At 41.4% G+C, this 15,076-nt stretch overlaps 1 protein-coding gene across 1 annotated transcript in view; it reads left to right on the forward strand.

Moving 5' to 3' along the window:
* The window catches only part of GRIN2B (glutamate ionotropic receptor NMDA type subunit 2B), a 191,482-nt gene that overhangs the window by 138,209 nt on the left and 38,197 nt on the right, over positions 1 to 15,076 (forward strand). The window lies entirely within an intron of this gene.

Genomic DNA, 15,076 nt, shown 5'->3' on the forward strand with positions numbered 1-15,076 from the left:
ACACAAAACTTTTTTAAAAATTCTAAAAAATTATTCTAAAAAATGAAAAACAGAAAAGTGGTGTGTGCATATGTATTCACTACCCTTTGCTATGAAGCCCCTAAAAAAGATCTGGTGCATCCAATTACCTTCAGAAGTCGCATAATTAGTTAAATAAAGTCCACCTGTGTGCAATCTAAGTGTCGAATGATCTTTCACATGATCTCAGTATATATATATCTGTTCTGAAAGGCCCCAGAACCTGCAAAACCACTGAGCAAGGGGCACCACCAATCAGGTGGCACCATGAAGACCAAGGAGCTCTCCAAACAGGTCAGGGATAAAGTTGTGGAGAAGTACAGATCACAGTTGGGATATAAAAAACTATTCAAAACTTTGAACATCCCATGGAGCACCATTCATTCCATTACTAAAGAATATGCCACCACAACAAACCTGCTAAGCAAGGGCCGCCCATGAATACTCATGGAGCAGGCAAGGAAGCATTAATAAGAGAGGCAACAAAAAGACCAAAGATTACTCTGAAGGAGCTGCAAAGCTCCACATCGGAGATTAGAGTATATGTCCATGGAACCACTGCAAGACATACACTCCACAGTGCACTTTAAGCCATATTCTCCACAAAATGCTTGTAGAAAAATGTGCAGATGCAAGTTTCAGCTACTTATTTGCATGAACAACATGGCCTTTTGCTGTCTGCCAACCTCTTCAATTCTATTCTTTGTAACAATTCTCCTACAATGTGCCACAGTAGCTATTCTTATAACCGCTGCATACAGCTCAATGCCAATTTCTACTGTAATAGCTCTCATGCTACCCCTTATGACTGCACCAAGATCTATCCTAGCAAGTTAACAAAATGATTTCCTATGACCCTGGGATTTATCTTTGCCAATATTCTACATTATTTGTACAAATATATGTGGGTATGGGAGTTATGCACAAAGGTTTGTGGCAGACAATTATTTTATTATGATCTGCTTTATTTACTTTATTACTTATTCCACTTACACAAAATGTTATTTGCTCTCTCTAGTATGTTAGACAAATCAACGTTAACAGATCTATCATTTTGTTATTTCTTATAAAAGGTTAGTCAACGCAGAGACTTTTAAGAACTTTTTCAGATTATACAGCAACAACCACTCAGTACTGGCTTTCGAGTTGCATACCATATGACTCTAAAATTGACCTGCAGTCTTTTTATGTAAGCACCCTTATGTGTAAACAAGTTACCTTTATTGGCAGTATGGTATCTGCCTCTAAAATATTGCAGGAGGGGTCTACAAAATCATTTTCGTGCTTTTATTCTTTCCTATACCTATACACACATTAGGCCTGAGTGAAACATGAATGCCAGGGAATTTGTGTTTTTAATCATGTGATGTAACTATTAGATGGCCAGTGACTTATATGAATGGTTCCGTAAGTCTAGAAATGTTCATATATTACCATATATGATAAAACCTAGGCCTAACTGTTAATTTAAAGGAGTATAAAAACTCATGATTAAAAGGGCAAAATCTCTTTCTCCTCCATCTTGTCAAGAATACAGAGCCTACAGTATCCAAGCTCCATCATCTTACTACCATGTCAGGGTTCCACCCTGTTAGCCTGGACTATTTGATAATTATACCTACTTCCATGCCACTAGTGGCCACCCTTCCCTCTCTGGAGCACCCACTACTAATGTCTATCAGCTGAGCCACGTTGCCTGGCGGTAGCCCTGCCTTTAAATACCCGATCTGCCCTTCAGTCTGGGCCTTTGCATTGTGGTGTATTCAGCTTTGCTGTTTTGTGGCTTCCTGGGCTGTGCTGCTCCCTGTTGGAGTCTACCTATTTTGACCTGGCTTGTCCTGACCTTGCGCTTGGCTTCTGATTTGTCTCTTATTCGTCATCTTCTGGTATTGACCTGGCTTGTTCTGACTCTGCTCCTGGATTCCGATTTGCCATTGATTCATCTTTTTGGTTCTGATCCAGCTTGCCTGACTAGGTGTGCCCTGCCTGAGGGTTGCCAGCTGTGTGACCTGCTGTGAGTCCAATGCCCTGTCTATGGTCTTCCAGCCTTATGCTCTGCCAGCGGTCCCCTATCTGAAGTCCACCCTGCAGTAGACTTGTGCATTCGTCTTCGGGCGAACATGGAAACGAACACGAAGAGTGCGTTTTCGTGTTCGTTCCGAAGACACGCCGAAGAGAAGACGGCGGCGGTAAAACGTAGGCGAAGACGAAGACACACACCACGAAGATCTTCGTGATTGTCTTCGTCTTCGTCTACCATTCCCCCCCCTTCATCTTACCTTGTCTTGGCTTCGCGGCATCGCGGCAGTTCCCGGAAGTGGAAATCCGCAGGTTCGCCGTCGCGGGTTACAGGGCAGTGCGAATGAGCCTATTGGTCGCCTACAGGGACCTCCTCTGGCATCAACCAATTGGTTGATGCCAGAGAAAGACCCTGCAGGTGACCAATAGGCTCACTCGCACGGTCTTTGTAGCCCCTGACAGCGAACCTATGGATTTCCGCTCCCGTTAACCCCTTCGATGCTGCGTTATCTAACGCAGCATCGAAGGGGTTAACGGGAGCGGAAATCCATAGGTTAAAGGGCCGTGCAAGCGACCAATAGGCTCACTTGCACGGCCCCTTAACCCTTTAAAAAAGTTAACCCCTAACTAATTGAACAGGGAGGGAGACCAGTGGCATCGGCAGTGCCGATGCCACTGGTCTCCCTCCCTGTTCAATTAGTTAAATGTCCGTACGAGCGACTTTATTGGTCGCTCGTACGGACATTTAACCCGACACGGACTAACTAATTGAACAGGGAGGGAGACCAGTGACATCGGTCTCCCTCCCTGTTCAATTAGTTAAAGACCAGTGGCATCGGCAGGGTAAGTTGCAGCTGCAACTTACCCTGCCGATGCCACTGGTCTCCCTCTCTGTACAGATTTAAATGTCCGTACGAGCGACTTTATTGGTCGCTCGTACGGACATTTAACCCGGCACAGACTAACTAATTGAACAGGGAGGGAGACCAGTGACATCGGTCTCCCTCCCTGTTCAATTAGTTAAAGACCAGTGGCATCGGCAGGGTAAGTTGCAGCTGCAACTTACCCTGCCGATGCCACTGGTCTCCCTCCCTGTACAGAGTTAAATGTCCGTACGAGCGACTTTATTGGTCGCTCGTACGGACATTTAACCCCGCACGGACTAACTAATTGAACAGGGAGGGAGACCAGTGACATCGGTCTCCCTCCCTGTTCAATTAGTTAAAGACCAGTGGCATCGGCAGGGCAAGTTGCAGCTGCAACTTACCCTGCCGATGCCACTGGTCTCCCTCTCTGTACAGATTTAAATGTCCGTACGAGCGACTTTATTGGTCGCTCGTACGGACATTTAACCCCGCACGGACTAACTAATTGAACAGGGAGGGAGACCAGTGGCATCGGTCTCCCTCCCTGTTCAATTAGTTAAAGACCAGTGGCATCGGCAGGGCAAGTTGCAGCTGCAACTTACCCTGCCGATGCCACTGGTCTCCCTCTCTGTACAGATTTAAATGTCCGTACGAGCGACTTTATTGGTCGCTCGTACGGACATTTAACCCCGCACGGACTAACTAATTGAACAGAGAGGGAGACCAGTGGCATCGGTCTCCCTCCCTGTTCAATTAGTTAAAGACCAGTGGCATCGGCAGGGCAAGTTGCAGCTGCAACTTACCCTGCCGATGCCACTGGTCTCCCTCTCTGTACAGAGTTAAATGTCCGTACGAGCGACTTTATTGGTCGCTCGTATGGACATTTAACCCGGCACAGACTAACTAATTGAACAGGGAGGGAGACCAGTGGCATCGGTCTCCCTCCCTGTTCAATTAGTTAAAGACCAGTGGCATCGGCAGGGCAAGTTGCAGCTGCAACTTACCCTGCCGATGCCACTGGTCTCCCTCCCTGTACAGAGTTAAATGTCCGTACGAGCGACTTTATTGGTCGCTCGTACGGACATTTAACCCCGCACGGACTAACTAATTGAACAGGGAGGGAGACCAGTGGCATCGGTCTCCCTCCCTGTTCAATTAGTTAAAGACCAGTGGCATCGGCAGGGCAAGTTGCAGCATTGGGGTTTTAAAACCTCAATGCTGCAACTTACCCTGCCGATGCCACTGGTCTCCCTCCCTGTTCAGATAGTTAAATGTCCGTACGAGCGACTTTATTGGTCGCTCGTACGGACATTTAATTAATTGAACAGGGAGGGAGACCAGTGGGATGTGCCGGGTAAATTGTAGCATTGGGGTTTTAAAAGTCTGCACGAGCGACCAACAGAGTCGCTCGTGCAGACTTTTAAAATCCCAATGCTGCAACTTACCCAGCAGATCCCGCTGGTCTCCCTGTTCTATCAGTTAATAAATGATAGAACAGGGAGACCAGCGGGATCTGCCGAACAATTACGGCACCAGGAGTATAACAGTCTGTACGAGCGACCCTATTGGTCGCCAGCAGGGGGCTCGTCTGCCATCAACCAATGGCAGACGAGCCCCCTGCTGACGACCAATAGAGTTGCTCATACGGACATTTAAACTCCTGGCGCCAGAGCGGCTTTAACTCCGTTTTAACCCCTTAACCGGGGAAAACGAAGAAAACCCGAGCACGAAGAATGTCCGCGAATATTCGCCCGAAGAGAAGACAGGACCAGGCGAATATTCGCGGAATACGAAGTTTTTTTTTTTGCCGAAGACGAGCACGAAGACGAACACGAAGAGCCCCCTGGTGCCCAAGTCTACCCTGCAGTGCCCTATCCAAAGTCTGCCTTTGTGCCTAGCTCGTGCTTTTTGGCCAGTCCCTTTTCTCCTGTTCTTCCAGCAGATTTGTGTATGTGTGTGTGTGTATATAAATAAATATATATATATATATATTCAAACCAAAGGGAGCGGCTGCCCGGGTGCTGCAAAAACGGCCGTTTCGGACCACCTCCGGTCCTTTCTCAAGACTTGAGAAAGGACCGGAGGTGGTCCAAAACGTTGGCCGTGCTGATTGAAATAAACTAGTGTTTAATGCACTTTGCTACAAAGACCCGTGAGTGCCCATTTTTCTTTGGATATATATATATATATATATATATATATATATACAGTATCTCACAAAATGTGTATGGGCATAGTTGTATCCATTGTAGGTTAGGTATAAGGTGCTTATTATACACGCTGTGCATCTCATCTATTGGTTTTAAGGCAGGGTTTTCAATAGTTTCTGTGTGTCTGTAGTCCGTACTATAGAGTGTATGATTGTTCTATGATCAGACTGTTAAATTTCTTATTGGGTTGTTTGGGGTGTGTGTGTGGGGAGGGGGTTACACCATTGAGGCCTGTTAAGGTTTAGTAAGGTCACTGAATCAATCTCATTCTTTTGTTTTGTGAAACCCAACTCTGACATAACTGTCAGTAGTCTCGGCAGATTCCTTGCATTTTGGAACTGCCAACAGCTCTGATTCAATTATGAGTGGAGCGACGTATTATTTTACATGTGGTATCCATGTGTGGCACATGAAGGCTGGTAATTATGTTGAGGTGCATTGAAAAAGGCCGAGGACAGTTGAAATGAAAACTTTATTAAATGGTGATGCTGGTGGAGAAGATTATACTAAACACCCAGAACAGTGTGTAACGTAATTAAAGTTAAGCGTTAAATGCGAATATAGCCACTAAAATATTTCTTTATCTTTCCGTGAAGTAATTCTTGTGAACTTTTCCCAGTTGTATATGGTAGAAACTGAAGGCTCTACTTTGAGTTTAGCACAAATGTAAAAAAAAATCATACAGACAATCCACACACTGCTAGTAGGATTTCAACCAAGTAGCTCCATGCAGAATTTCCCTTGGTGATTTAATTACACTCATTTATATAATTAGTTAGGCAGTCTTTTGTGTCTGCCTGGTACAGATGATCTCCAGGGAACATTGTCTTTGAACTGATATATTTGTCTTGAACTGCTGAATAAAGTCGATGTTCCAGTGATAGCTCCATTTCTCCCCAAAGCAGTATCATGAGGTCTGTTTGTGTACATCTGTAATCTGCAGCTTTTGGCTTTGGATATGGCAGTGCTAGAGGAAGAGAGGAGAGACAAAAAAGACACAAAGGGAACCTAACAAAGGATAAAAGAAACACAGAGTATAACAATAGGTGAGAAGACCTTGGATTGACTTGTCTTATTTGGTGTAATATAAATATATCAGATGTCTCCTTTTACGTTATTTTGTTGTATCAACTTATAGAGTTTTCCTTTAAAACAAGTGCTGCTAAGACATTACTTCACAATACATTTCTGGAAAGATGTACTGCAACCTCAATATATGACTGTTTTTTTTTTTAATTACTCCTGCATGCGTTTATTTATAGTTTTAATAATGTACACACCAATCAGCTGTAACATTATGACCACCTGCCTCATATTGTGTAGGTCTCCCTCTTGCTTCCAAAACAACCCTGACCTGTCGGTGGCATGGACTCCACTAGACCTCTGAAGCCTGTGCCCACCACATGCATCAATGATCCTTGGCTGCCCATGACCCTGTTTCCAGTTCACTGCTTTTCCTTCCTTGGAGCCCTGAACACTGCAGACTGGGAACACCCCACAAGAGCTGCTGTTTTAGAGATGCTTTGACCGAGTCGTCTAGCCATCATAATATAGGCCTTGTCAAAGTTGTTCAGATCCTCCTGCTCGCCCATTTTTCCTGCTTTTAACACATCAACTTTGTTCACTTGCTGCCTAATATATCCCACCCATTGACAAATGCCAGGATAACAAGATTATCAGTGTTATTCATTTCACCTGTCAGTGGTTATGGCTGAGTGGTGTATACAGCACTTTCTATATTGCATGGCCAGGACTTGAGTCTCTCTTTAACCGTTATCACTTCTTCTGTTCTATGGAATTCTCTGTTTATCATTTTATCAGACTCTCGCTTACCTATAAACCTACAGGCTTCTAAGGTTAAGGCCCTCTTCTTAGTCTTTACTTATGCACATGGACCAAAAAATGATTTGGACTCATTTTTAGTTTTGTTTTTGGTCCATTTGTTTTGGGACAATGAATGTACCTTTTCCGCCAACAACTTCAGTGTCCCCGTCACCTTTTCCAACAGCTTTTTTCCTTGCCTTTTCTTGTTCTTTGCTTTTTCTGCGTTCTGTATTGTTTCTTGGTCTGGTTCTCACCCCTATCCGCTGTGTTATGCAGGCCTCTGGACTCTGCACAAACACTTTCCCTGGATTGAAGGAATGAGGGGGAGGATGTCCCTGTGGGGTGCGCCATGGCTCTGACTTCATCCATAATGTAGTCCCTTTTTTTAAATAATGGATCACATTACCATTTCTCCAGTCTTGTGCTACTACCCTAAAGAATATAGGCTCCCTGAATAACCACACTGACTTCCTGGAGTACCCTTAGGGCTACGTATTGTAAGGAGTGCAGGTGAGGAGTCCGGAATGCAGGATATACACAACGCAGAAGGTGAAGGCAGGGTCTGATTCACTAAATACAGCAAAGTCCAATAACGTACCCAGGGTCACGGGAGGCAGAGTAGTCCAAAATACAATAGCCGAGGTCAGGGTCACAGAAGGCAGCGTACTCAAAGGATAATCCGGGGTCAACAACAGGAATAAATAGCAACACAAGGAAGAGCTCTATTAGGCACAGTAACTGAGCACTGAGTAGTACTCAGTGCCGGTTTTTAAATCTGCCGCCAGGGGAGATCCGCCCTCCGTGCGTAATGTCATCGGACATTTGCAACAATATAACACATATTCAGTGGCTCTGCTTCCCATACACTTCTCAAAATGTATTCAGCTCTTTTCGAATAGTGTGATTATTGTTTTATGCTACAATTCATACCCACCTACCCCTGAAGACGCCAGTATTGGCTAAACATGTTAAGTTTACCTCAACAAAAACTCTTGGTGCCAGTTCACAACATTAGACAAAAAAGTTATGGTGCACGTTTTGGTCAATATCATCTAATTACCAATTTGTATATTTCTGATACTTTTTATAGAATGTTTTTTGGGGGGTTTGTATATATGAAAAAATATACCGTATTTGCTCGATTATAAGACGAGGTTTTTTTCAGAGCAAATGCTCTGAAAAATACCCCTCGTCTTATAATCGAGGTCGTCTTCTAATTAGACCTCAAAAAAATGTCTGCTGGGGCCAGGCTGCTTACTGGTGCTTTGGTCCCGAGCAGCGTCTCTTCTATTAGCAGCAGGAAGCTAGCAGAGTGTCACATAATTCTGCCTCCCCCTCCTTCCTCTGGGGGCAGGGCCAGAGAAGTTGCTCGCACAGCCGGGCCCCTGCAGAAGTCTGCGAGTGGGAGATCTGCAGTTCAGGTAAGGGGGTGGGGGGTTTGTGTGTGTGTATGTATGTGTGATTAATGGAATGAATGAGTATTTAAATGTTTGTGAATGAGTGTGTGTGTGATAGCATGGATGTGTAAGGGGGGGTGGTAGCATGGCATAGGGAGGCTGTACTCAAACTCCTATCATCCCCAGGTTCCAGCATGTACTGGCTGCCTTGGCTTGATAGGAGTTTGATTGCTGTTAGCAGGTATATATATATATATATATATATATATATATATATATATACCTCCAGAAATGCCTTTTAACCCCCTATATGCCACTCTGGCATATAGGGGTTTAAAAGGCATATCATGGGGCAGAGTGGCATATAGGAGGACATAAGACATTTCTGGAGGCAGAGTGGCATATAGAGGGTTAAAAGGCACATCATGGGGCAGAGTGGCAAATAAAGGGGTATTAAGGCATTTCTGGGGGCAGAGTGGCAACCTTGGGGGCAGATGTGCATAACTGGGGGGGGGCAGGTTGGCAAATAAAAGGAAATAAAAAATATATATTTTTCTCAATCATAGCTTTTATTATTAATATGAAAAAAATGTTTACATGAATTAATATTTACTAGTAAAACTTTTTTTCCTATAGGGTAGTCTTATATTCAGGCTTTTTGTTTTTTTCCTAAATTAATATTTAGATTTTGGAGGGGTCTTATAATCAGGGTAGTCTTATAATCGAGCAAATACGGTAATTGCTTTTAAGTTAGAGGTTTAACAGCACTGACCCTAACACACTTCCATTATATAATTCCAATAGGCCAGGGCATACAAACATATAACACAGTCCAGTCACAAGCCAAAGGTCAGAGTCACAAAAAACACAGGCACAATCCAAGACCAAGTTGAGATCAAACACAATAGTGAGGCGTAGATTGTAAATGTAAGATAGATAGCACATTGACTAAATAAAAATGGCAGTGCCAAAGCTGCATATGTAACATGATGCATATGTAACATGATGCATTAACACCTTTTGTACATAGAATTAATAAAGAATATTATGAAATATAGTGTTTTAATATATACAATATGTTTTTTTTTAATTGTCAATCAAGTAATTAGATTGACCTACCATATAAACAAAGGGATTGAGATCAGGATCTACGGCAAAGTTTGTTGTTTAGACGCTTCAAATTTGCAAGGGCAGGTTCCCATGCAGTATATCTTTGTATCATGCGCCATCCAGTGTTCCTTAAATGCAAAGCATCTTATATTTCCATGTATTGTTTTGGCCAACAAGCTCTATCTGGGTCTCATCTGACCACAAAATATTTTTTATAAATGGAAGAAAATTCCACTTTCTGTCCCACATAAACTTTTGCAAACAATATTTGTTTTTCAATAGCAAGCTCTGCCATGCGTATTAAACATAACATTGTAAGAAGTCAATATATTTTTTTTGCCAATGGGCAGGTATTTAACGTTTCTTTGATGTTGACATTCCTGTAGGAGATTTCACAAATAGTAGTGCACGGTATATTCCAAAATGCTCCCATAGAAAGAAAATTTAACTTTTTAGCCATGAACATATCCTCACAACTTAAGCCTCGTGTTGCTGCCCCTGTATCTCTACTTCCTAAAACTGTCAGAAATATAACTTTTCTCTTTAAACACAATACATTTTGCTGTAGCAGTGTGTAAAATTATTCTCCTTTGCACGTTCTGTATGTGGCAACTAGTTCAAAGTCAATGAAAGATGCTTGAATGAGGATCATGTTTTATGTGGCATTTTAAAGCAGTCTTTGAAATTCCAACAGACTGGTTTCATTAAATGCATTCTCATTATATCTGTTCCCCTCATGCAGAGTTCCTCAAGGGGAATGGAAACTTGAGCTATGTTCTAACTAACAAGGAACAAGCCTAATCTATTTGTCTGAGAACTAGAGTTTTGGTTTATATATTCCTTTTGCTTTAGGTTTAGATGACTTTGAATAAGTAATATTCTGTAACTTTTAAGCTTTAGCACTTCTTTATTTTGGTGTTAAGTACTCCAGATGAAAGGTTTCCTTATCAGGAAAAATGACCATAGTTTTCCTAGACCAAGGTGAGGCAATGATGGCATTTTGTGTTCATTTATCATTTTTTTGGAAATAAAGTTGCCTCCGTTTGCTGAGCCATTTCCAGGACACTATTTCGAGGGTTGCTCCCTGGACCCTGTTCAGGGGTATTGGTTTTATTATTCACAGCAAAAATGCTTTTGCGATTTGTTCATTAGAGAGTAAAGAGATTGGAAAAACTGGAGAGAGACAAGAGAAAACGCAAGGGAGATGAAAGAGAAAGGATAGAAGATAGAAAAAAGGAGAGGGCAAAAAAGAGGAGAGAATATGGCAGTGAGAGAAGGGGAAATGAGAGGAGAAATGAGAGGAGATGGAAGAAAAGAAGAAGAGCAAACGAGAGAAGAGAAAAAGAAGATGAGAAGGGTGAGACAAGAAGAGGAAATAAGGGCAAAAGACAGAAAGAAAGTAAGAAATACAGAGAAAGAAACACTCAGTCTAAGACACTTACACTCATTAAAAATGCACAGATTAACCCCACTGGGTGCCAACTGGGCACCTGGCAAATGTAGTAAATCAGATACCACAGTGTCCGGCAACACACTTTTGAGTGTACGGCCATGTATAAAGCAGGTGGCTGTATGTATGTCATTTATTGGCCACTGGCCTTAAAGTGTCAGGACCCATTTTCAAATCCAGTCAGGCCCTGGACATCAATTTAATGTTTACTCTTTTAAAGCTATTATAATGATTGCTCCATCAACCAATATGTACAGTATAATTGTTTGTCAGATGGCTTCTCACAAAGTCAAAGCTTGTGGAACAGATTTGGTCCTCGGCTGAATTACTTACTTACTTAGCCTTAATTCTTGCAGCTGTAGCAAACTCTAAACCTCAGTTGATCCAGTCGTATTCACAGACAGTACCATCAATAGGAATTTTGGGGCCCAGTATTGATGTAGTTGCCTGGGACCCCCAACAGTGCTGCAACCCTCTCTTATCCCATGTCCATACCTCCCTTCTCCTCTACAAAGAGAGATAAATAGAAAAGGGGAGCGATAGAGCATGGCCTGTTATCAATGCCTGCAATTTAATTTTCAAGTATTTAATATTTGTTAGGTCTTAGCAATAAGGTGGTATGTTGACTTATCAGCAAAATGTGTTTTAGTTTTTATTATGAGTGTCATTCAATGTTACGGCTCATAATTCCAGGTTAAAGTATATTTAGCAGCAACTTCTTGCCCCCTTAATTTCACTTGCTATTTGCTTTACAGCAGATCCTACAAGATCATCTCACTAAATAAACATATTTGGTCATGTAGGTCCCGTGGGGAAAAAGTCTTCTAAAACATAATACTGCAAAATAATGACACATTTTGGAGATGGGGATACAATAGGAGTTTTACACACACAAATAAGCCATAACATTACATGTGCAAATGCAATGCATTTCCAAAGCATTGTACTTTACTATAAAATGTCATAAACTGTGGACATATAGTAATGTCAGAAACAACAACAAAAAAACCCATAATGGCCTTTTGCCTTCATTAAAACATTTATGTTAATTTGCAATTTACTCTCTTGTCTTCATCATTTTCTTATTGTCTTTCTTGGTCATTGTGTAATATTTTCCAGCATGTATTGTATGTATTCCTGATTGGCTTAACATCTGTGAGTTCCTACAGATCAAAATATTATTTTCAGCGTATTCACTATGATAATTGAATAGACTTTGCCTATAGTACAGGTGACTTCCTTGATAGGTTAGGCCCAAATCAGTGCCTGGTAACATACCTGGGTAGGCGTTCTCTCTTCTGGCAGAGTAGTCTTGTAAAGTGTAGGGCTAGCAGTGCAAAGGGCAGGCCTAGGCCCAGGCAGCTTTTTGTAGGTGCGGAAGTAGGAAGAAGTAGGAGGGAGGGAAATGGCCAGGGAGTGTGATCCTGGCTTACTGTACTGGTATGCTATTCCGAACGTCCGTCAGTGTGTAAGTGCTTAAAAGGCTTCTGACTTTAGACAAGCTGCTATATAATACAACATCATATGATCTCATATTAGTCTTTCACATTGCAAATGATTATTAGGTGGTAATAACAGAGCAGAACACTTTATTTTTTTTTGTATTTCATGAAAATTATTTAATATGTTAAAGTTACTGTATCAGACCTCTTTAATTAAGGCTATTACCACTTGAAACCACCTAAAAAAAGATATTTCAATAGCGCTGCTAAAACTGTGCATAGCATAATGCTTGCTCGGCCCGTTTTAGACTGACCATTTATATGTATTGAATGATGCAGGGGTGCAATGATTAAGTTTGTGCTAACCTAAGCACTTCAGCTAATTCTATTGATTAATTCCTGGAAATACATCATTCAGATCAATATAATTATTGGTGACCCAGAGAAAGGTTATGCGAGTGGGCTGAGGAGTTGTCCAACTGTCCAAAGGACTGTCCTATTAGCATTGATTACAATTGACAAGAAAGTCAAAGTAATACAATATGTGTTGTTTATTAAAACTAGAACTGATATATCTGTATATCAATCAGATAAATTATTATATTCATCTCCTGGGATGCACTTAGTAATTTTATATTTTTTCAATAGGTAAGTTGCAAAAGTAATGAAATGACAAATTAAGGGACATCCCAGACATAATATGCACTTTAATGCAAAAAGCTTCAAAAGCATATTGTACTGTATTTTTTTCCCTTGCAACCTTTCTTGCATTTGTAGTATTTCCCTACCTCTCCAGTTCCTGAGCTTACAGACGCTGTGTTCGGCCACCACTTTCACCTGGGCTTACACAAGAGTTCCATGGTGTCTTTAGTGACTACTAGGGCACCCCTGGTCCAAGCACCCTTGGCAACTGCCTGAGTTGACTTGCCCTGGTTAATATACATTCCCTGTGAACAAAGTTACAATTCTGTCTTCTTCGGGGTTTATTACAATGTAAATGTTTTCCTTTTCTTAAGTTTGTCATCTACAATCTAATGTCAATTTTGCATGGTAGCCAATGCATTTTACTAAATTAAAATCGGCACATGAACTCTTAGATACTGGATCTTGAGATTTGAAGTATGCTTCCTGCACTGAAATAAATGCTATAACTCATATTAGGCTTCCCTTCTGTGCCTAGGTTCTTTGTTATCTGGTTGCAGGACGCATTGGGTTTTGCCTTACACTGTGACATGCCTTTGGAATCTTTCATATTGTATACTCACAGGTATCCATCCTTACATTCCCCAAATAATGATATTGGAACCATGCATTTTTCTTTCCTTTTCAACATTTTTATTGAGTTTTTAAAGATAAAAACAAGGAAACCAGGGTACAACATAATAAGAAACAAATAGCATAACAAAATGACACAGTACCCCAGTAACATCCCCCAAATGACCACCGAATGAGAGAAACAAGAACACCACAACACAGGGAGGCTAACAAGAAAACTCCAAACAGTAATCCCCCCTCCCCCAAAACAAACGGTTGCGTCATGGTAATCAAAAATAAAGATAAAGTCAATTATGTAGTCATACTCTGTCCGTTGTCAAGTAAACCATTGGAGGTCTTAAGCACACGGGTCTCTTCCCGAAGAAACTGTACACTAAACCAAGACGTATCCTGGATGCATCTTTCTTTAAACTTTTGACTGGTACCTAATGGCAGAGTTAAATCCAATAAAAAGCTCTCCCTCCTGAACAACAGCAGGAGTGATAAAACAAAGGCATATAAATAAATATTCCAATCATTTTCATTGCATTACATTACATTAACAGGTGTTCTAATGGGGTCATTGGTGTATTTTATCTGTATCAGTATGACAATGTTTGTGCGTCAGAGGATCCAGAATAACATTACACGATGCACAAATAGTAGGAAAAGATCAGACTGCATGCATCTCTGGTTTTCTGTAAGACCTTCTTACTCAGACCTAGTGGTTTTGTTTCTTCCACTCTATGCAGAGTTTCTATTGTTGGAATTACAATTATGTCATCACTTTATATGGTTCTATACCTCTGAAAACTCCTTTGCTTTGCTCACTGGACCATGACATCCATGGGCAGCTTTCTACATCTTCGCTCTTTTTTCTACGTTCTGCATCTCGCTGTCCGTGGGTAGATGTTACCATGGTAACACTATCCTTTATGTTTCTGAAATAACACTGTTTAAATCGTTAACCATTTTTCGTGTGTATATATGAAATATATACAAAGAAAAGAAGCACTCGCATAGCAAGCATTTAGATATGGGTTTTGTGGTGCTGCTGAAATTACAAATATGTATATACAACAAAATAGAGCACACTCAGCAATTACACACTGCAAATATTATAAGCACCTATCTTAGGTATAAATATTAGGTATTCAATGATACCATATGACCATACATTGATTTTCTTGCCAGTTTGCCCATATACCACAATTTCTGCAAGCTGTATCTAATCCTTGCATGGAGTTTGGGGCTGAATTATTGACTCTCTTGTCATTGGTGTGGCAGCCTTTTAACCCCTTAAGGACAATGGGCGGTCCCTAAACCCATTGAAAACAATGCATTTTGACATTGTCATTAAGGGGTTAAAGGCACCATATCCCAGAGCATCTATGCACAGCAGCCGTGTCATGCCTGAACCAAGTATATGGACTTTTCAAAATCATAATATGGCAATCAGTGATGGCGATCTTATATTTACATTGTG

The sequence above is a fragment of the Spea bombifrons genome, chromosome 6, assembly GCF_027358695.1.
Source record: "Spea bombifrons isolate aSpeBom1 chromosome 6, aSpeBom1.2.pri, whole genome shotgun sequence".
Lineage (NCBI taxonomy): Eukaryota > Metazoa > Chordata > Amphibia > Anura > Pelobatidae > Spea > Spea bombifrons.